Genomic DNA, 20,112 nt, shown 5'->3' with positions numbered 1-20,112 from the left:
ATGAAGGACACAGTGACAGTTGCATTTAGCACTCAGAATAAGGTAAATCAATCCCATTGACTATATGTTGATTTAAAATCCTTGAAGAATTGGGTTGAGATCATTCTAGTTTTCCAGATACAGACTCACTATCGGGAACCTTCATCCCCGCAAGAAATAAAGAAAGGTACCTGTTTAATTTTCTCAGCCCCCACCGCTGTGGTGGCCTACTTGTGGCACTCGGCTGTGTTTGAACGACGGCAGTAAAGTGGCCTCAAGGCCACGGGTCGGGACAGTGCCGAAACACTTGGGCTGTGGGGAACAAGCAGGCTGTCACCGTGTGAGCTTTGGCCGTGCAGCTTTAGAGGCAGAAATGCCTGGCTGCGCTGGAACAGAAGAGCACTTCCTTGTATGTTAGGGTAAAAACGAAGTTATTTAAAGTACCCTTATTTATGTAGCTCTCCGTTCCTTACAGACTGAGCTTCAGGCTTACGCTGCCTGCTGGGAGTTCCTTCTGACAGCTGTGTCAGCGGGACTTTAAATATTTGTAGATTAAAATGTGCGTCAACACACTCTCGAACTGTATAAAACAGTGGAATTGGTTAAATGGAAACGGGGAGCTGAGCTCAGCGCGTGGCACGACCTGCCGTCAGATGGGCGTGTGTCGAGCACCTCGTGCCCTTGTAGGCCCGGCCCTGCACGAGGGCCGACCTCCCTCCTCCGCGAGCCACCGGCCAGCGGCTGCTCCTCGCGCGGCCGAAACGGGGAAGGAAAAACGCAAACATCTTCTGGAAGTTCTCGCTTTGGGGGTTGTTTGAAGGAGAACTGCAGCAGAATCCTAGCATACTGTATGAAAGAAAGCCTCTCTCTGTCAAGACTTAATTGAGGAAATTTAATTTTCTTTCTTAACTGAATTGCTGTTGATAATCCAAAGTAATTCTGTCTGGTGTGTCTAATTTAGCAGTGAAAAACCTGGATCTTGAAGCTGTGCACAAGAATGTAGCAGATTTTTGAAAACAGCTTTTCTGAATAGCAAGACAGTAACTCATGGCAGCCTAACAAAAGATCCTTTTCTTTCTTTTTGTTTTGTTTTGATGTAAAACACGAAAGTTCTTGTACCTCGATCCACTGGCAGTCTATTTTCAAGAGAAAGAAATGCATTTTTGCAAGTGGCACATCAACAGACCTTGAGAAAATTGAGTTTGGAGAAAAAAAGAGAATTGAATTCATTTTGTTTCTCTAAGCACTTTCCCATGTTTCAGATTTTGTACTGATAGATTGATGATATGATTTGCTTTAAAACCAGGTGGCCTCTCAGTTTCCATCTGTTGTGTCTATTGCTCTGTCTCTAGTGAGAAGCATTGCATAGCTGTGCAGGCATCTGTACCCTTGAGAGAAAAATCTATGCTATCAGAACTGCTCAGGGAGATAGAATCTACTTCTGCAGTATCTTAAATGTGAGACATATCAGAAACTTGAGGCCCTGCAAGGATCGTGTTTATATTCACCCGGACTGGATGCACTGAATTTATATTAGCTTTGTGTAAACAACTTTACAACAAAAACAAAACTTAGTGACGTTTTCAAAAGAATCAGCTCAGATCTTACAAAATAACCTGAATATCCCACAAACATTTGCTGCAGCTCTTTTGTCTCTCTGGATGCCAGAGGCGGCACGGCTTTAGCGAGAATGTTTTCCTAAAAGTGGTTCTGATGAATAAACAGTGCCACCTGCGCAAGGACCTGCCGGCACTTCCCGGGTTCTGCAGAACTGGGACTTTGGAGCTCAAGGTACGTGAGGAAAGTCTGCCAGCAAAAATGACTTATTCGGACCAAAATGTCGCAGGTAACTGGTTCCCCCAGCCCTGGCGCAGGTGAGGCAGAGAGGGGATGATGCAGCAGCCCCGCAGGCTGCCAGCATTTCTCCGGGAGGTGCTGGCCATGCCTGTAAGCGCAGGATGCAGAGCGAAGCCCTTCCCTTCAGGACGCCTGAAGGAACCGGGGATCACAAAAAGGCCCAGGACATATGGGACGAGATCAGACCCGTCCCAAAGACGGGGGTCCCCTGCGTGCCGCCAGCACCGGGCTGGCTGCGACTCCCTCGTGTGCCTGCATTTCACAGCCCGGGGGGGTCGCGGCCGTCACCAGCTCCACGCCAGCTGCTCGCAGCGACCGAACGGCCTCGGTCAGCGGTCATTGTAAAAAACTGTATTATTTCTGGGTGGCAGAGCTCCAAGTAGGGACCAACTGCCGCGGTGGCGGCGGTCGCTCCTGCCCGCACGGCCTGCTCGCTTGGCCCGCCCGGCCCCACGCCGCGGCGCCTCGCGCCGTGCTGGTGCCGGCTCGGGGTGTCCCGGTGGGGCAGGGCCGGGGCGGACAAACGCTGACTGAGCCCCAAACCGCCAGCGGCCGCACGGTGCTGGCAGCCGGGCTGCGCCTGTCGCCCCGCTGCGTCGGTTCAGCCAGACCCAAGGGTTTCGCTTTTCTTTATGGTTAAGCCCGCTTTCAGGTTCTGCCCCCCTTGTAAACGAGCCTCGAGTTCTCGGCCCTAACTCGGGCACATCGGGAGCGACCGGCGGCGGGCGGCGGAGGCGCGGCCCGGCCCAGCAGGGCCCAGCGCAGGCCGCGGCGGAGCCTCGGCGGCCCCGGGGCGGCCCCGGGGCGCGGCGGGGCGGGAGCGCGGCGCGGGGCCGCCGTCATGTTCCGGGGGAGGAAGGCGGCGGGAGGGCGGTGGGAGGGCTCCGCTCATGCTCCTTCCACAGGGGCAGCGGCGCTCCGGCGGTGACTCATCGCGGGACGTGGAAAAAGCACCGAGAGGGCGAGCGAGCGGCCGGGCGGCAGCGCGGAGCCCCCCGCCGGGCCGGACGGAGCCCGCGGCCGAGCGCAGGCGGCAGCGCCCGAGCCCGAGGCCGAGCCCGAGGCCGGGCGGCGGCGGAGCCCGGCGGCAGGTGGGGAGCGGGGCCGCCCGCGCGCTCCCGGCCCCCGGCCTGCGTGGCAGCCGCCGGGCGCGCTCCCGAGCGGCGCGGGGTGTGTGTGGGGGGGGGGGGGGGGGGCGGTGAGGAGGGGGGGGAACGCGGGGGCGCGCGGCGGGAGCGCGCGGCCGAAGTTGCCTGCGGGACGCGGCGCCGCTCGCTCGCTTCGCGCGGGGCTGCGGGGCCGCCGCCGCCTGCCCGCCCCGGGGCCGGGCCCCGACGCTCCTCCGGCCGCAGGTGAGCACCGGGGGTGGGGGGGGGGAGGGTCCGGGGGCGGGGGGCCCCGCCGCACCGAGCGGGACCCCCGGGAGGCCCCCGGGGCGGGGGAGGAGCGCGCGGGGCCCGGGCGGCACGTGCACGGCCGGGCCGGGCCGGGCGGCAGCGCTCGGTCGGGGCCGAGCCGAGGCCGGGGGGGGAGCGGGGGGCTCGGCCCAGCCCGGCCCGTCCCGTCCGTTCCCGGCCCGCCCGCCCTTAGCGCTGCCCCCTCGGGGCCGGGCAGGCGCGGCCCCGGGTCCCGGCGCGGCCCCGCAGCGCGCCCCGCGGCCGCCCGGTGCCGGGGCTCGGGGCCGGGCACCTGCCCCCGGGGAGCCCCCGCTGCTCGCGGGGCGCCGCCGCCGCCCCCGGCACGGTGCTCGGCCCCGGGGCGGCGTGCACTTGTTGGGAGGAGCGGCGGGGGGCATCGGGGCTCCGGGTGTCCGTCCGGGTGTCCGCCCGTCTGTCCCGCTGCCCGTCCGCCTGCCCGCACGCGCCGGGCGGCCCTGCACATCGGCGGCTGCCCGTGGCGTTACTGCGGGCTCGGTAATCCGATAGGAAATATCGTAGCAATTACCAGCCCGGTGATGCAAGCCCCCGGCGCGTTATGGCTGTCCTGCTGGCGTTCCTGCGTCTCCTTTCGAAGTTGGTTGCTGTGAATCACGGCCAGCAACCATTCGACTTGTGCAGCCTTTCTGCCGTTTTCGCCTTCTCCGGCATCTCTTGACGCTCACACGAACTCTTTCCATTGTCATTTTTTTTCCTGCCGACGTTCTCCGTGACAGTCATGCTTTCAGCAGCGGGGGGGGGGGGAAGGGAACTTGTTTCAGATAGCAGAGTTGCTGCCCCCGTTTCCTATGGCTTTATGCCTCAGAGATTTAAAAAAAAAAAAAAGAAAAAGAAGTGGGGGGGAGGCTTTTATTATGGTGGAAAAGGAGCATCCTCCGTGGGAAGTGCGGTTTCTGGACGGGGCGCGAGTGACGGCTGTCGCCCTGGCGGAACGTGTCAGGACAGAACCAGCCCTGTGCGCTCCCAGCACCCCGGCACAGAACGCGCCTCTGCTCGTGTTGTTCGCCCTGCTCCTCTGGAACCTTTTTCTTGACAAACACGTGCTTTGTCAGGGAGGACAGGCACGTAGCTTGGAGATGAGCTTTAATGCACCTTTGCAGCGCGTAGCCTGGACTCCAAGCCCACGCGGGCAAACTGACTTTTTAAGTACTCGCCTCCTGTGGTCCTTCCCAAAGGGTTTTATGCCAGTATGCGATACTCAAACGTATATTGAAAATATTGAGCCTACGCTGTCTGTTCTCATTTCTCATAGTAATCGAGGTTGTGCTAGAGGAAATAGTGGGAGATTCTGAGATTTATCTCGCACCACGCTTCTTGGCTTTGTTCAGACCTATCGTCGGTCTGAAGGCCTCTTCCAGTCAGTGGCTTTAAAGAGGTGGTTTTTTTTCTTGTAGTTCTTTTTTCATCTGTTAACAATTATTTACTCAGAGTAAAATGACTATTTTTTAATTTTTTATTTTTGTATAGGGATAGGAGCCAAAAATACTTACGTTTTTTTCTACTCAACGTGTGCTTTCTTAGCTGTAAAATGGAGGCAAGTTTTTCTGTGCACCTTGAGAACACTTTATAGCTGTGCAGAGGATGAATTAGTGAATGTACTTCACACCTTTTCCTACTTCATATGTGCCAAATATGTTTAACTTAAGGCTGTGAAAAGCAGATAGACAACAAACAACATGGCAGCACAGAACTGGAGCAGCCAGCGAGTGGGGCAGGCAGTAAGAATCTGACTTACTTGTTCTGAATTTAAAGCACGAGAGTTGTCACGTGTTGCTGGACGGGCAGAGGCAGTCCTAGAGGAAGATGCCAAAAACCAAATTATGAAAGTGGACATCAGTATAACCCCAGGGGCCTGACTCTTGCCCTGTCCTGAAAGCCTCGTTGGGATAGAGGACTTCTAGAACACAAATTTAGTATCTGACTTGTGGTTTTTAGCCTTTGTCACCCTGAATTACTTCTCTTGGAAGCTCTTGTGATAGAAGAGGTTGTTCATGGCAAAGAACCCATGAAAGTTGTCTTTATCTCCAGCTAATGGGGAAAAAAACCAAAACCTGGAACTTCATTTTAGACGCTGGGCTATTTTACTAACTGCTTCAGTATATTAAAATTCAACGTGTCCAGATGGAAAGGGGCTGTGGTGCTTGGGCACAGAATTGTGGTTAAAGAAGCCGTGAACAGACGTTTTGTTAGGAAATGGCGTGGTGCATCTTCGTGTCCGGCCTAAATGCAGGACGCACCGGCAACGTTCGTGCAGCCCTGGAAGCAGACACGGAGCTTTCTTGTGGTCGCAGAGCTCCCGGCTGCCCTCACGCCACCGCTCGTCGCTGAGGGCCCGAGCGCGGGGCTTTGGGCAGGAGGTGGAGGCCCTCGGGGTGGCACAGGGGGAGCCTCGGCGCACCTGAGTGACACACAGTTGAACACCCCTGGAAATGGCCTTTACCGGTGTAAAACCGGGGGGAAGTTAAAGGCTGGCTGAAACAGACAGAAGTAAAACGTTGGCATGTTAAAGATGGAGGCCTTGAAAGTAATTTCTTCTGGCGTTAGCTCCTGTTAACGCGGGTGTGATTGTTGTCCTCGCCTGTTCCTTTGCAAAGCTGCCAGCACGAGTGCGTGAAAGCACTTGGCAGGCTCCGTGCGCGTTCAGCCAGTCGGTCTCCGCGTGCCCTCGGGGATCAGTGCCGTTTGTCTGAAAGCTGGGGGTGACAGCCTCAGGACGAGCCGATGTGCCTCGGCGTCGGGCGGAGCGGCCGGGGCTGGGGAACGGGGCTCCGCTTCCCGCTGCCGGGCTGCCCCTGCCCTGCGCCAGGCCTGGCCCACGGGTGGGCTGCGGTAACGCTGAGGAAGCAAAAGACAAAACTCAGCTGTGCTGAACCCCTTAACGTGGCTGCTGGAAGGGCGACTTCTGCTCTCCCTAGCTGAGTCCTCGAGGGGCACGGGCCCGCCCAGCGGTCAGACCGCTCCGCAGAGGGCGGCCAGCACGTGCACTGCGGGACGCAGCCGAGGTCCTCCCGCCTGGGTTCCCCAGGGCTCGCGAGGCCGCGCTGCCACGTGCCCCGTCCCAGCGCTGGGAAGCACGGCTTGCTGCCTTGTGTCAGCTCAGGCTTTGCAGGGCACGTCCAGTGATGCTGCAACAGGTATTCATTACGCAGTGCTTTGGTATGAGGGCAAATTCACAACGGTGAGGTACGGGTCCCGCGAGGCATCCCGCACAACAAAAAGCAGTGCAGAGTGCCGGAGCCCCTCACGGGGCACCGCGGTGTCCTGGGGCTGTGCGGAGGTGTCTGGCGTCCGTCGGATCCTGGCCCTGCAGCAGTGAGCCGAGGAGAGGCCCCTGCCACCGACAGCGCGGGTTTGGCAGGGCACAGTGCAGCGGCTCCCCGGGGAGGCTGTGGGATCCCCGCCGTGTTCAGGTTGGGCTACGCGGCACTGCAGAGGGTGCTGAGGGGGGGGGGGGGGTGGAGGGGAAAAACAGAAGCCAAAAAATTTGCATTCAAATTCTAGATTTTAAGAAAGTGCTTTTTTAAAAGCACAGTGCGCAGTTGGTTTTTTTTTGTTTGTTTGTTTGTTTGCTTTTCCCAGCAGGTTGCCATTGCTGCAGTGTGTCTGAATTAGAGAGAACATTCAGCCCTTGTTTAAAAACGTCTTACAGGTTTATTGGGGAGGGTGCCGTTTGGTTTTAAAGCCGGATTGGAGCCGCTGTCGCTGCTTGGCTGAAAGGTGGGACAGGGGGAACCAAGGTCCTCACAAGCATGGGACTAAGCGGGCACTTCTAGAACTTGGGAGCTAAGTTTTATTTAAAAGCAGAAAGCCGTGGGGAGTTGCTTTTAATAGTGGTTCAAACGCAGCAGTCCGTAAAGCTGTCAAATCTTTTTATGGCTAGATAGGTCTCTTTCTATCTTGGCTTATTTTTTATATGCATATTGGCTTGGATCAAGATTACTTCAAGTTCTAACCTGTGCTAAGTGTTTAAACATCTGGACATGCTGTACGCTGACGTACATGCACAAGAAGTCTCTTGAATTGTGTTAACATTTTTAAACATATATTTTTTTATTTTCAGAATATTTTAAATATTTCATATTTTTTTTTAAATAAATTATAACTGTGTTTAGCTTCAGTGTTTAATCAGATGATTTGATTTCTCACATGGCAAATATCAAACACTTTTACAGTGTCAGTACAATTAAAGAAATTAAATTTCTGAAGTGTTTACTTCAGCTCGGTGCTACTTTAAGTGTCTGCTATCATAGATTCCAGGCAGTGAACAGCTGTCTGTCACAGATGGGGAGGAAAAAAAACTTCCCCTTAGCTTCTTACTTCTAAAAAGGTTTCCATACAAAACCAGTAGTAACGTAATACTACCTTTTAGTCAAATTTGAGTTTCCTGTTACGCGTTTAAGTGAACTGACAGCAGACAGTATCTATTTGAAAGCAAATGGGGTAAGTGAATGACTCGAGGAATTTCATACTCCAAAGCGTTCTTGAAACCTCACAAATGCTTGCTTAGAAGTCAGAATGCATTATTTATTTGGTCTCTTTTTTTTTAACGTCCTGGAATTCTAAATATACTTAAATACTGCTTTTAAATCTTCCCCTCCTCAGGTTAAGGCAGCGTACTCCTCATGCACAATAAAACTCCTGCTCCTGCAGTGACGTTGAGATAACTGCATTTTTTTTCCTTCCAGTGACTTGTAGGTGGTTTATGAATTACTTCTTTAGAGTCTACTGCATTTTATTAAAATAAAGTGGTATTGGCTGTCCTGTTCTTGTACTGTTTTGCAAAACAAAATCAGGTAGTTTGGAAACTCTCAAGGACACATGTAGCAAGTCCATATTTTTCTTACAATCCAAGTGCAGAGAAGTCCCAAACAGCGCAGGTATAAAAAGCCTAATGACTTTTGTAAAATAGAGCATTTTCAGCTAAGATCTTGAGGTGGTAGAAGTGATACCTGACGTCGTTTTGAAAATGGAGGTCACGCACAGAAGTGCACGAAGTTGGTTCTGGGACCAGAAGTTAGGGTGGTTGGAGGTACTGTTTTATTCCCTGTGAGCAAGAACACCATGACAATATAAAACACACTAAAATTGTTAGAGCACGCCTAATCACAAAATGCAAAAGATGGTAAGGTTGTGGTTTGTTTTTGTTTTATTTTTTAACTGAAAAAGTGGTGGCAGCTGTCATACAGCTTTTCCCCGTGTGATTGTTTCCTCACCATCAGTTGTTTTTTTTCCTGGACTGTTAACATACCTATTACAGCCCAGAGGCAGTTCTTCCATTTTTTGGTGTTTCTGCTTTGAGTAACTTAAGTCTTCAGCTGCAGGCTCCAAGCACGATGCGTGCTTCACGTGGTGACTCCAAGCACGCACCAGGCCCTTCCCAGTCTCTGGGCAGAGCCTTGGGCAGCAGCACGGCAGGGCGGTGCGTTTGTCCTTCCCTTTAGGTTTTGGTTTTGTTCGTAATTTCAAGCAGCTCTCGCTCTGATGCTGCCCTGCTTCAGGGGCAGGGGGCCGTGCACCTTTCTGTTCGCTGCGCCTCGGGACGTGGCGTGAGACGCGCGTTGTTCGCAGACGCGGTGGACGGGCCGTTTGCGCAGCGCCAGTCACGGGGCGGGTGGAAACGTGGCTTCTCCAGGCACGGGGGGGCTGCCTGTGCTGGGAGCCCTCCGGGGAGCCTTTGGGAGCCGGCTCCTGACCCGTGGTGTGCCGCGGGCGAAGCCAGCGGGGCGAGCTGGGTGCGCTGCCGTCCATCCTAAGCAGGGAGCCACAGCGGCTGCCCTGGGGGTAACGCTGAGGAGCGGGGGGGGGCTCCCCGCTGATGAGAGGATGGCGGAGCGGGAGAGGGGCAACGAAGCTCCGCGCTGCACAGCTATTTGCAAAATGAGCGGCTGTCAGCAGCCCGAGATAGGCGCTGCAGCCTGGCCGGGAGACAGCTGAGGGACCTTGCCCAGGGGGTCCCGGTCTCGCGTTTCAGCTGAGCATCCCACCTCTCCCGAGCCGTCCGTCGGCGTGCGCCCTGCCGTGGGGCTCCCCGGGGCCGGGGGCGTCCCGTGGCTCTGCCCCCCCGTCCCCTGGGACTGGTGGCACCTCACCTAGCGCCCTGATTCTGCAGGGGTCAAAAACCGAGCCGATAAGGGCCGTGACCCCGCGCCCAGCCCAGCCTGCTGACGGAGCAGGTGTTGCTCCACGCCCTGGGAGGATTTGCAAGTCTTTCATTTTGCAGAGCTCGGTGACAGGCGCCGCTCTCCAGTTGCTTTCGTCGTCCGGTCTGCGCGCCTCGAGAAGCCCGCTTGCTGCGAGGCGGGAAATACCCGGCGGCCTGCTGAAAACTCCCGGTGTGCCCGAGACGGAACCTTAAATCCACGCTGACAGCGGGAGCGGGTGCTGGATGGCAAGGACGGCTCGTGCGAGAGGCGGTGCCGAGGGGCGTGCTGGCGGCGGGGTGCTCGCCCCGCTCGCGGCGCGGGGAAACGCACGTTCCCGTTCTTCTTTGCTGAGAGCCGGCAGGCCTCCTTGCCCTCCTTCGCTTTGGGGAGTTTTTTCTTAACCTCGTGAATTGTAAACTGTGCAGCTGGAGATGGAAATGGCTGTAGTTGGTGCAGCAGCAACTGGGGAATGTTGGTCTACAGGGCGGATTACTTCACAGTAAATTCAATGTGATTCTTTTGAGGAATTTCAGTTTAAGTCTCTGTCCTGTCCTTACCCTCATGGACGCATTTCTCCGCCATTTCTGCTCTGAAAAGGAGTTTTTTCTCCTTGTTGGAGGGTTTTGCGTTTCTTCATAGAAGCACTGAGAACTGCCAAGACTCTCTTGGAGAGTTTGTGGTGGGTTCTGGTCCTCGGGGCATACGGATGTCATTACGGTGAGGAGATGGGGAGAAAAACCCGAGAGGTGTTTTAAGGTTCCTTTTCTCCCAAGTGTAGGGACTTAGATTGAAATAGGTATTCACAAACATGGACACAAAAAATCCCTCTTCCGTTCGTGGAAGTTCTGCTTTCATTCCCCTGTGCTGTCAGTATTCCATTAGACCTTCTATCAAACAGCTGTGCAAAACTTAAATCTTAAAAACGCTAAGCGAGAACAACCGCAACAAAAAGCCTTGACACGGTCCTTCAAAATACACGACTGTATTTCAAAGAAGCAAATAAGTCAGAGCCGTGTGTGTCTGTACGTTACCCTTTAATCAGCAGGGAAATCTAAGTGGTGACTTTCAGCTGTCACTATATTAAGAACCAGTGCTGCCTTTCGTGGCAGTCTGTATATACTGGAGTCGGTACTATGTAGTAAATATTCTTGCTGTGTTTTCATAATCATTCTACTTAGAGTAAGTGCTTCTTGGGTGGGTATTACAAATCTGTTAATCTTTATGGTATTTATAGGGTAATTTTTAACTCTCCTGAGCTCCTTACTTCCTTACAGGTCAATTACTCGATTTATAACGTTATGTCAGTCGTAAGAACTTTACCATCCAAGGGTAAACAGTGGTGGGTACAGTTCTTTACCTGTGTTTGCTCTTGGTTCTTTGTATATTACGGAATGCCATAATTTACAGTGTGACCTGTTGGGATTTCTTTGAGTCTCCCTGGTTTGTACTTTAAAGTGACTGTGATGACTTATTGCAGCTTTTGTGCTTCATCACTAATGGAGGGAGAGGGGAAAACTTGCCGCAGCCCTCTCTGAAGAAAAGGCCGTTAATCACGTTGCAGCTACTTAAGTCACAATCGCTGCAGATAATGTTTAGGTATTTTTGGTTGGCTATTGATGTAACTGGTGCCTGTAAGTCAAACATCGCCGTGTTGGTGAACACGCAGCTCTCGGGGAGGCGTTGGTGGGAGGGAGGGCTGGCTCAAGGCTGTTGGCACTGTAGCTGTCAGTTTTAAAGTGAAGATGTGTTTGAGTCGAGGGGTTTGAGTAGGTCTGTTTTTTGAAAAGGTGATCTCCCCGTGCTCGAGATTGTCTTCTTGAGGTTGCCTTTCCCCTCGCCGCCAGCATTAGCACAGCGGTGTGACCTGACGCTGGTGTCCCCGCTCCTTTCGTTCTGGGGACAGCCCCGACTGCCGCTCATCAGCAATCGAAGCCCTCAAAGAAGCAGAAAGGTGGGAAATCTTCTGGAAGGTGTAGGGTAGGTGCAGCCGGAGAGCCTGAACAGTCTTGTACTGAGCTCCCTTCCTCTTGCTGCCTGGGGATGCTGAAGCGTAATCTGCTGGGCTTTCATTTGTGCTGTTCTGTTTGGTAATTGCAAGATGCGGCTTCTGCTGCAGAAGCAGGTTTCGGCGTCTGTGGTGACTCTGTGAGGATCTAATAAATCCCCTAAGGAGCCTGATTTCTAGTTGCACTTTTCTTTCTTCCCAGATGTAAACCATGATTCATTCTCACGGACAAGCAGACCTTGTAGCGTGTTTGGTATAACACACAGTGAACATATTGTTTTCAAAGATTCAGCCGAGATGTTGTTGTTGTTGTTGGTTATGCTTTGTGAGCACATCACGCTGTGCTGTTCCCTCTTAGCCTTTTTTTTTCCTCCTCCATAACCCCCCTCAATATTTCATTTGCTTGTGGATTAGCGAAATGTCAAAAGGGTAATGAGGGAAACAAAGACTTTATTTCAGAGTAGGAAGGTCAGGTGTTCGCTGCCTCTGCTTCGCTCATTCCATCAGTAACAGGGCAGCGAGACACTCACCCAGCACCGCGCTCGCTGCAGGCTTCTCCCCAGCGCCGTGAGGTCTGTGGGGTCCCATCCTGCCGCCTGCCAGCACCGTTTGGGCGTTCCTGGGACTGGCGGGAGCTGGCGGCGTCTTTATCCTGCCTGGCGTGAGACGGTGCTCAGCTCGAAAAGCGTACATGAAAGGCAAGCCTGGGTCGGCCGGCGGGGCGTGTGTGTTCAGGGTGCCTTTTTGCATGTAGTGCTCTAAAGGAAGTTTGAAATGAACCATGCATCACCGTGTTATCAGACTTTGGCAAAGTTGCCCAAGATCTTTCGTGTTGTTCATCTGAAACGGGGGACAGCTGAATGGCAGCTCGCTCATTTTATTGGTGACATGGATGGCACTAATGAGTTTGATAATAGCAGCTGGATGATGTGGGGAATGTATTTTCCCTTCGGAGACTGTCTCCAGTTTGTTACACCAGACCGTATTTAAGTTTTTATCTACGCTTAAGTCATCAGGCAGCGGTAACAGCCAGGGTTGCTTTTGTTCATGCGTCCAGGACGTGGCATTAATTCTGCTCCGCGCTCAGCTGCTGTCAGTAGCTTTTCCTTTGCGCTGTGACTGTAGGGTGAGGTACTGGGGCTCTCAGGCTCGTGGCTGGATGCTTTGCTGAGGACGTGTGGCAGTTGTGTCCCTCACAGACCTGCTCTCCTTTTACTAGCAGGCTTTGGGGTTAGACTGGAGGGGGTCACGAGGCGCCGTAGCAGAGCAGCCCTCCTCGTCACCTCCCGTGTGTTAAAGCTGGGGTTTGACCTCCAAAGCGTGGTGTGGTCCTGCCTCTGCCTCCTCTCCGCCGTGCTCGCAGTTCTGGGACTTTGGGTTTATCTCTCTTGAGCCTTGGTTTGATCCAAAATAGTCCGGTCCATTAACCTGTGGCTGTGACTTCTCGAAACCCACAGGCAATGTGTACAGTCCCCTCGCAGGATTCTTCCTCTTCCTGAAATACCAGGTACACCTTTCCTCTTAAATGACTTCTGTGCTGGCCACAAATGCATTTTTTAACCTCAATTCAACTCCATTGATTTATGAAGCTCTCCTGCAAGCCCCGCGTTGCAGGGCTGAGAAATCACTTGTTTGTGAGGCTGTTCTGAACGGGTATTTGAGAAGTTGAGCAAGATGGGTTAATCAAGTTAATTAGAAAATCCATTAGGATTTAGGAGCAGTAAGAAGACTAGCTTTTCTTTGCTGCCGTGTTTAAGTCTAGTAGGGATTTAGAGCTCAGGTTGCACACTGAAATTTTGACTCCTACGAAATGTGAGATAACTAGGTGAGATATTTTCGCCCCCACCTTGCCTCCGTCGGGGGCTGGTGCAGGGTTCTGGTGGTCGCTGACCACCCCGGCGCCTGTGGCAGTGGTGTTAGCAAATGCAGTTCCCTAGGTCTTGGAGCCCTCGGGGCGTCCTGTTGGAAATACAGAGATCGGAGCCTGACGGGTGCTCTCACCTGGGGGGTGTTCGGGGCCCTGGCGCACGGTGTGATTCGAGCCAGGCAGGATGCCTGGCACTGCACAGCTCCCTCCTGTAGCCCAGGGGGGGCACAAGGGTGTCGTTTCTCCCCTGCGCAGTAAGATGTTTCTGGATGTATTGTTCAGGCTCCTCTGTCACGTACTGAGCCCAGTTCGTTTCCAAGTGTCTACTGGTCATCAGCCAATGAAAAGCCGATGACTACTATAAAAATTTCTTCCACATGCAAACCAAAAGGCACTAATTCAGCATTTATTCATGTTCTGTCAGACCAGCAGAGTCGATGGATCCCTAGCTCCTGATCTGGGTCTCTCCCGCCAGCATGAGGCAAGGTTTTCGTGCTTTTTTCCAGAGAATTGGGTACATTGTTACTCATTTATCTATTTATTTATTTTACTAGCTCTCTAAGCTGGTTCATTTCACGTCAGCTCAACTTGTTCCTTTGCTGTCAGTGTCTTTAGTTTTGATTTTTCTGCTTTTGCACTTGCTTTGCTGTGTCGTTGGCTACTTCACTGCTCAGGGTTGGCTTCACCTGGATTTTGTTGCACTTAAGAATTATTTCTGTTGATGAGAAATAGTGTTTTGTACACAGGTATTAACAAGCTCTCAACATCATTTGAATTGATATTGATAAAACATTGTAGTTTATTTTGAACTATTGTGAATGCTTGTTCCTTTGTGAAACAAATCTTGGTGTTTCTGCAAGTGCCTGATGGTAAAGAGTTGTCCCCGCTGCGGAGCGGGCCCATGGCAGATATTTTGAGGTGTGTTCAGCGTAATTACTCTTAAAAACTGGTAATTCAAGATGGTTGGAAAATTGCATTTTGCTTTGTTCATAGACTGCTGAAAACTAAATTGCACTGTGCCTCAGCTGGGTATTTTTGTTTCTTTCTTTTAGTAGTGTTAGGACTTCTCCCCTAAATTCCTCTCTTCGCGGCCGTGGCTGACGGAGGTGTCTTGCAGCAGGTAGAACAGGCACGTGTGTTGAAAACGTAATGTAAAGGCATTTGCAAACGTCTGAGAACTTTTGATTCATGCTCTCTGACGTGAGTGTTTTTTTCGCTATTTTTATATTAAAGACCACATCATACATCCATAGACGTGGGGTCTTGGCAGGCTGGGAAAGAAGCATGGGGCAGGCAGGACAAGAGGCTCGTGTTTACATGAGCGAGCCTACGGGTTTTAATAATCTGCTGATTCTTCTGGGTTTATGCCTCAACAGTGGGGCTTATTAGAATAATGAAACGCGCGGGGCAGAATATAGCGCTGAATGTTTTTTGTCTTGCACAGCGCTTGCGCATTTAGCCAGAGCCTTCTCAAAAGGTTGATTCCCAGCTTCTTGTCAGAACATTCTGTGCAGGCCTCTGTAGGAGAAAAAATTGGACCCAATTTAAATAGACAGTCTTGTGAATCCTGAAAGAATTTGGGCATTTAGCCCAGGAAAGGGAGAGTTCTCTGCAAGAACGTCATTAACCCTGTCTGTCATCAAAATAAGTAATAAAAGTAACTATGCAGACTTTATAAAGAACAGAACTTTCTTGTTTTCCCCCGCAGCCTTGATTCGCGAGGCACTGGTGCGTGAATCTTGCTCTCCAAGGGGAGCTGTCCCGGTGGGAGAGGGGATGGAGGGGCCTTGTGGGCAGCGCCTCGGAGGAGTGGGCACGAGGTGCAGAGCAGCGTGAAACCAAACCAAACCAAGCCAAACCTGTGCTGTTGGTTCCAGGAACGGGTAGGGAAACTGATTGTTCTAGTTAGTATAGATAAGACACTTTATAGCAACATATGATAGTACTTGTCCTGGCATATTTTGAGGAGGAATGATACAAACGTGTTTCTAATGTAGCTATTTTTGTAAGTAGAAAAATGTTAAATCTTTTTACACAGGGAAGAGTTTCTGCTTCCGTTTGGCTGTTGCTCGCAGGATCCAGATGCGGGGAAGCTCTTGCAGCATCTGGCTGCTTTGTAAGTCGTGCAGAGGGTTTATGAGGTGGCTTTGAAGTTGCCTTTGGATTTGAATCATATGAGTCTTCACGTTGGCTAGGCTGCATAATTCTCAGCATCATTTCCTCTTACTTTTGATTATGAGAAATGTAAATACTTCAAGCTGTTGTTCTGATGTTTTGAAGTTGGGCCTACATAAATATATATATATTGTCCTCCTCTGTTCCTTTTCCCTCCATTTGAGATAGATATGTTGGCTATAAAGACACAAATTAATGGCTGTAGAGCTCAACTGCGTGAGCAGGGTGGCTACAGCAGGTTTCAGGGATTTTGAGCCCATCTGATGTGAACTGAGGAAATACTTCGCGTTCTTAGTTGTATGTGGTGGAAACGCATTTCAGGGATTGGCGGAGGTCGGATGTTTTCCCCATGGGTTGGGAATAGTTGGTCTTCCCTACTGGATTTTGGCTCTGTTTTTACAGGGGCTCTTTGGGTGTTGATTGAGAGTGGAAACTGGTTGTATTTCACGTGTAGATTGTCAGCTTGCTGGTAGAACTGTAAGCTTGCTTACTTACGTGCAAATAGCTGATCGTTCCCTCGATGCAGGAGGGAGGCCGCAGCCAGCGGGATAATGAAGCTGACGTTACGGGTACAGACAGAGCACACTTCATAGCTGTATGTGATGTTACTTATTTCAGTTATGATTTAATGATGTGAAAATGTCTGGCAGTTTCTGTGAACGTATATGTTATGAATATATTTCCAGCCTATATTTAATCTTTCCTTCATCTGAAATGAATGAATTCTGAGTAGGACAACAGAAATGTTCTTAAATAATTTGGCTTCAGGCTTGAAAGCTTTATTGCATTATAAATTAAAAGGTAAGCATGTTGTTGCATGCTTAGTAAGCAATACGGTAAAATTCCAGGTAGATTTAGTATGTGTTTATTTTTAACGTGTTTCGTTAACACTAGTAGTGGCCTGAGAGGTCTATCTCTACCCTTTCAAAGGTTGTAAAAATGAATTAAATGAATACTTTTGGAAGGCTCGAAATTGTGCCTAGAAGAATATAAATTAGTTGGGGGAAAATGCAGCCTGCTGTTGCTGTTCTGTACAGTATTATCTGTCTTCAAAGTAGCTGTTGTCAGTTTAAATGCAGCTGAATGCCATCCATACTAAATTTTGATTTTAAATATGTATTTGATATTTATCTACAGATAGTAGGAGCACTGTATGTAAATATTTACACATGGTGTTGCAGGAGGAAATTCCGTGCGGGGAAGTAAGAGGTAGGACTAGTCCGGTTAGGCTGGTGAAAAGGAACATTTATCTCATTGTCACATTGATTACTTAGCCATAACTGTAAATCACCAAGTACCCTTGGCATCGATCCTAGGACTGTTTAATAGGAGCCGTGTGAAACCATCCCTTGTAGTGAGTGGATTGAGCTACATAGCATTTAAAGCATATTTAGAAGACTTTTAAAAACAATTGTATCTTTTGATTTGGCACCAAGATCTAAGAAGCAGATTTCACAACATATTAAAAAAAAAAAAGGAAAGAAAACACACCAAAAAAACAACACTAACAACAAAAACCTCACATTAAACCTGTCCTCCAAGTCCATGTTACATACTACAAGAAGAATAGATGGTTTACAAGAAAATAATAACAGTAGTAACAAGGAACAAATAAAAGGTAGAAAATAAATCATTTAGCAGCTGTTGGTGTGTTTGGAGCCATAGGGGACAACATACAGACCTCATCTACGTAAGAGCAGTGTAAATTACTGTTGATGCTGTTGCATCAAGGAGATGATGTATGGAGAAAAACACAATGGGAACATGAGAGATTTTGAACCAAAATTAGAAATAAGCTGGTAACTGCCTTTCTGGTTGGTGGTGAGAACTAATGCAAGTAATGGGCATAAAAATCATTCTATCAGATTTATTGTCTTAACTCCAATAACATCTTCAGGTGTAGTAGTATAGTTGAGAAGGGGAAAATGCTCACCGAGACCTTGCTATTTCCAAGTCATTTTACTAGATTTGTTGCCAAACTAGACTATAGTGTACTTGAAAAAGATGATCTTGCCTGCTAAAAATGGGAATATGGACCCAAACTGGATGTAGAGAGTAATTTAAAGGAGAGGGGAAAGTTTGACACGGATATTTAATTATTGGCAGGAAGCATTTGTTTTATTGACATCTGCAGTGAGATGGCTCCGACTGGCTTAAAATTTGTTGACTTAATGTCATTTTGCTTCTAGGTATGGAACAGTGAATTACAGTGTCTGTCACAGCATTTGTTTAATGAATATCAGTTGTTGACATAAAATGAAAAAGCTCTAGGGCTTTTCAGCCATTTTGCTAAAACATTCTTGGTGGATTTTTGGGTCTTCCAGAAGCCAGAACTCCATTACTGGCTGTTAAGACTTTGTGCAAACTAGATTCTCCACAAAAAGTTTGCAGAAAGTCTTAACGCAACCCCATCTGCACCTGCTTTCAGGATAAATAATTCCAGCACTCATAAAATGGAACATGTGTCTGAAACGCTGAGAAGACTTTGGTTCTGTTCTTCTAGGTAGTGGTCAATTTGTTACAAACATCCTCATCCTTTTAGGGTTTTATAAATTGAATTGCAGGTACGGTTTTCACCGAGGGCTGTGACTTCCCTGATATTAAAGACGAGGAAAGCTGATTTCTGCCGGTTTTCATTTCTCCTTTAGAGCTTATGTCATTGAGGATGAATAAAATTATATTAGATGGTATATTAGCCCTTTGGTCATGGATGGAATTACTAAATCTAATGAAGTTGTGTAACTGGGTGATCGTAATACTGTTTTTAAGAGTTTGTTCACGCTTCCGTATATTTTTGCTTTCTTGGGCTTTGCATGTGTACATAAGTCATGCTGTATTACATTTGCTGGTGTATATGCATAGATACAGTTTCTTCCTAATATTAAGCCTAAATTCTTGAAACTGTTGACTGATGATACATCTGCTCTTTGCGTAACAGTTCTTGCTTGGATTCCCTTTCTGCAATCTGGAGCTGTTAGTAAGAAAAAAATGCACGGCCCTTCCTCTGCATGGCTTTTGGTGGCCGTAGGCAGCCTCGCCACCGCAGGAGCATTCCAGCCAGCTGCACATTCTGTAGGCAACTCTTTCTAAACGTTTTTTTTACTAAATTGTTTGCTTAACTCGGCTCTTGCTGCATTCTCACCTGTCTCTTGCATTTCAGCGGCATTCCTCATGTTTTTTCCCTTTAACATTTGTATTTATAGGTTGTTTTTATTTTCAGTGTTGGCAGGTGTGTATTTCACATTAACGTGAGGCTTTTTTGGATGTTAGGCTGCTATTTGCTTATGGTAATTTCCAGTCATCATAAGGTGACTGTTGAGAGAGATGAGCAGAGAGGGGAAAAAATTGTCAAGCATTTACAGTAAATACTCTCTGCTTTTGGAAACACTGTCAGAAGTTTAATTGTTAGGTTCAAGTAAGTTTGTCATGTGCCAGACAGAATCAGTCTGCTGTAATGAACGGGTTGTGCACTTCCACCAGCAAAAAGGGAGAGTGAGAAACCCGGGGACGCTCAGGACTCCCTGTCACCTTGCACTGCAGAAGGGATGGGGTAGGCTTTTTAACCTAGCCTGTAATTAGGTTTTGCATGGAAGCATATATTACTGCGCTTGCTTTGCCAAAGCTCTTCAGTATGATGGATGAGATTTAAAGGTTGATCTGCCTAAATTGCAATGAGAATACTAACGACAGAGATATTTCTGTTGTGAACTATTCCTACCAGACATCACGGCTGTGACAGAAATGGTGTAAGATAATGGACAATAAAAGTCACTCAAAAATAATACTCTCCTAGGATTGGACTGCCTTCTGCACGGCACGTACCCTGAACCGGAGCGATAATGTAATCATAAGCCAAGATCATCATTTAAATATATAGGTAATCTCATATAGTATCCTGACAGATTTATTTTACGAGCAAGCAAGAGAGAATATTATTGGGCAGTAGAGAGGAAGAAAGTGTTACTGATGCGGCTGTGTTTATTTTGTAAAATAGTTTGCTCCGTCCTTTTGGGAGCGAATCCCACGCTGGGCTCTGCTGCGGATGTCGCCAGCTGACCGGCAGCCTGCCTGCCTTGTGCACAGCGGCGGCTCTTGTTCACAGTTAATCTGTATTCTGTGTACGTTGAGAGGGGGGAGTTTGGGCAGTAGTTTAAGAGATGCACTTGGCTGTGTTTAAACAACCCGTGGATTTCTGGAACGATGTAAGACTTGCCTTTTTGTTTTGTTATACACAAGGTACCCAAATAGAGGGGCTTGCCTCCTGCTGCACTGGGGTTTGGGATGGGGAGGTTGTGAGAGGCAGAGAGTAACTGAGTGGAAAAGCACGTACATACATACGTATGTACATATATCATGATATTTGAGGGTGTTGGAGCAGGTCAGAGGTACAAACAGCACAGTAACGTGTCCAGGAAGGGCACAGCTGCCCCCATTTCACAGTCAGGAACGTTGAGGCTCTGGAGACCTGGTTGCATCGCTTTCAGGGTGGGAAGCGGTGCAAGAGTAGAAAGCCCCAAGCCCCATAGTTCATTCCACAGAATGGTTTTTGTGGCGGCACGAGGGAGTTGCAGGGCGCGTTACAGAAGCGGCCTCAGGAGGGGCCTTCGCCCGAAGCGCGGGGCAGCCCCGCCTGCCGGGCTCCTGTCACCG

The 20,112-nt window shown here is 49.9% G+C and overlaps 1 protein-coding gene across 2 annotated transcripts in view; it reads left to right on the top strand.

The window, feature by feature from the left end:
* The first annotated feature begins 2,705 nt into the window (after window positions 1-2,705).
* Window positions 2,706-20,112, top strand: part of NEK6 (NIMA related kinase 6) — a 63,960-nt gene continuing 46,553 nt past the window's right edge. The window contains exon 1 of one of the 2 annotated variants that reach the window (XM_080562005.1): window positions 2,706-2,927. The gene's annotated coding sequence lies outside the window, so the exon portion shown is untranslated. Of the gene's footprint in view, window positions 2,928-3,038; window positions 3,189-20,112 lie in introns of those variants that run through there. The other variant, XM_080562006.1, reaches the window with a different exon arrangement.

The sequence above is a fragment of the Anser brachyrhynchus genome (assembly GCF_964034855.1).
Source record: "Anser brachyrhynchus genome assembly, chromosome: 19".
NCBI lineage: Eukaryota > Metazoa > Chordata > Aves > Anseriformes > Anatidae > Anser > Anser brachyrhynchus.
This window is presented reverse-complemented; position numbering and strand designations above follow the sequence as displayed.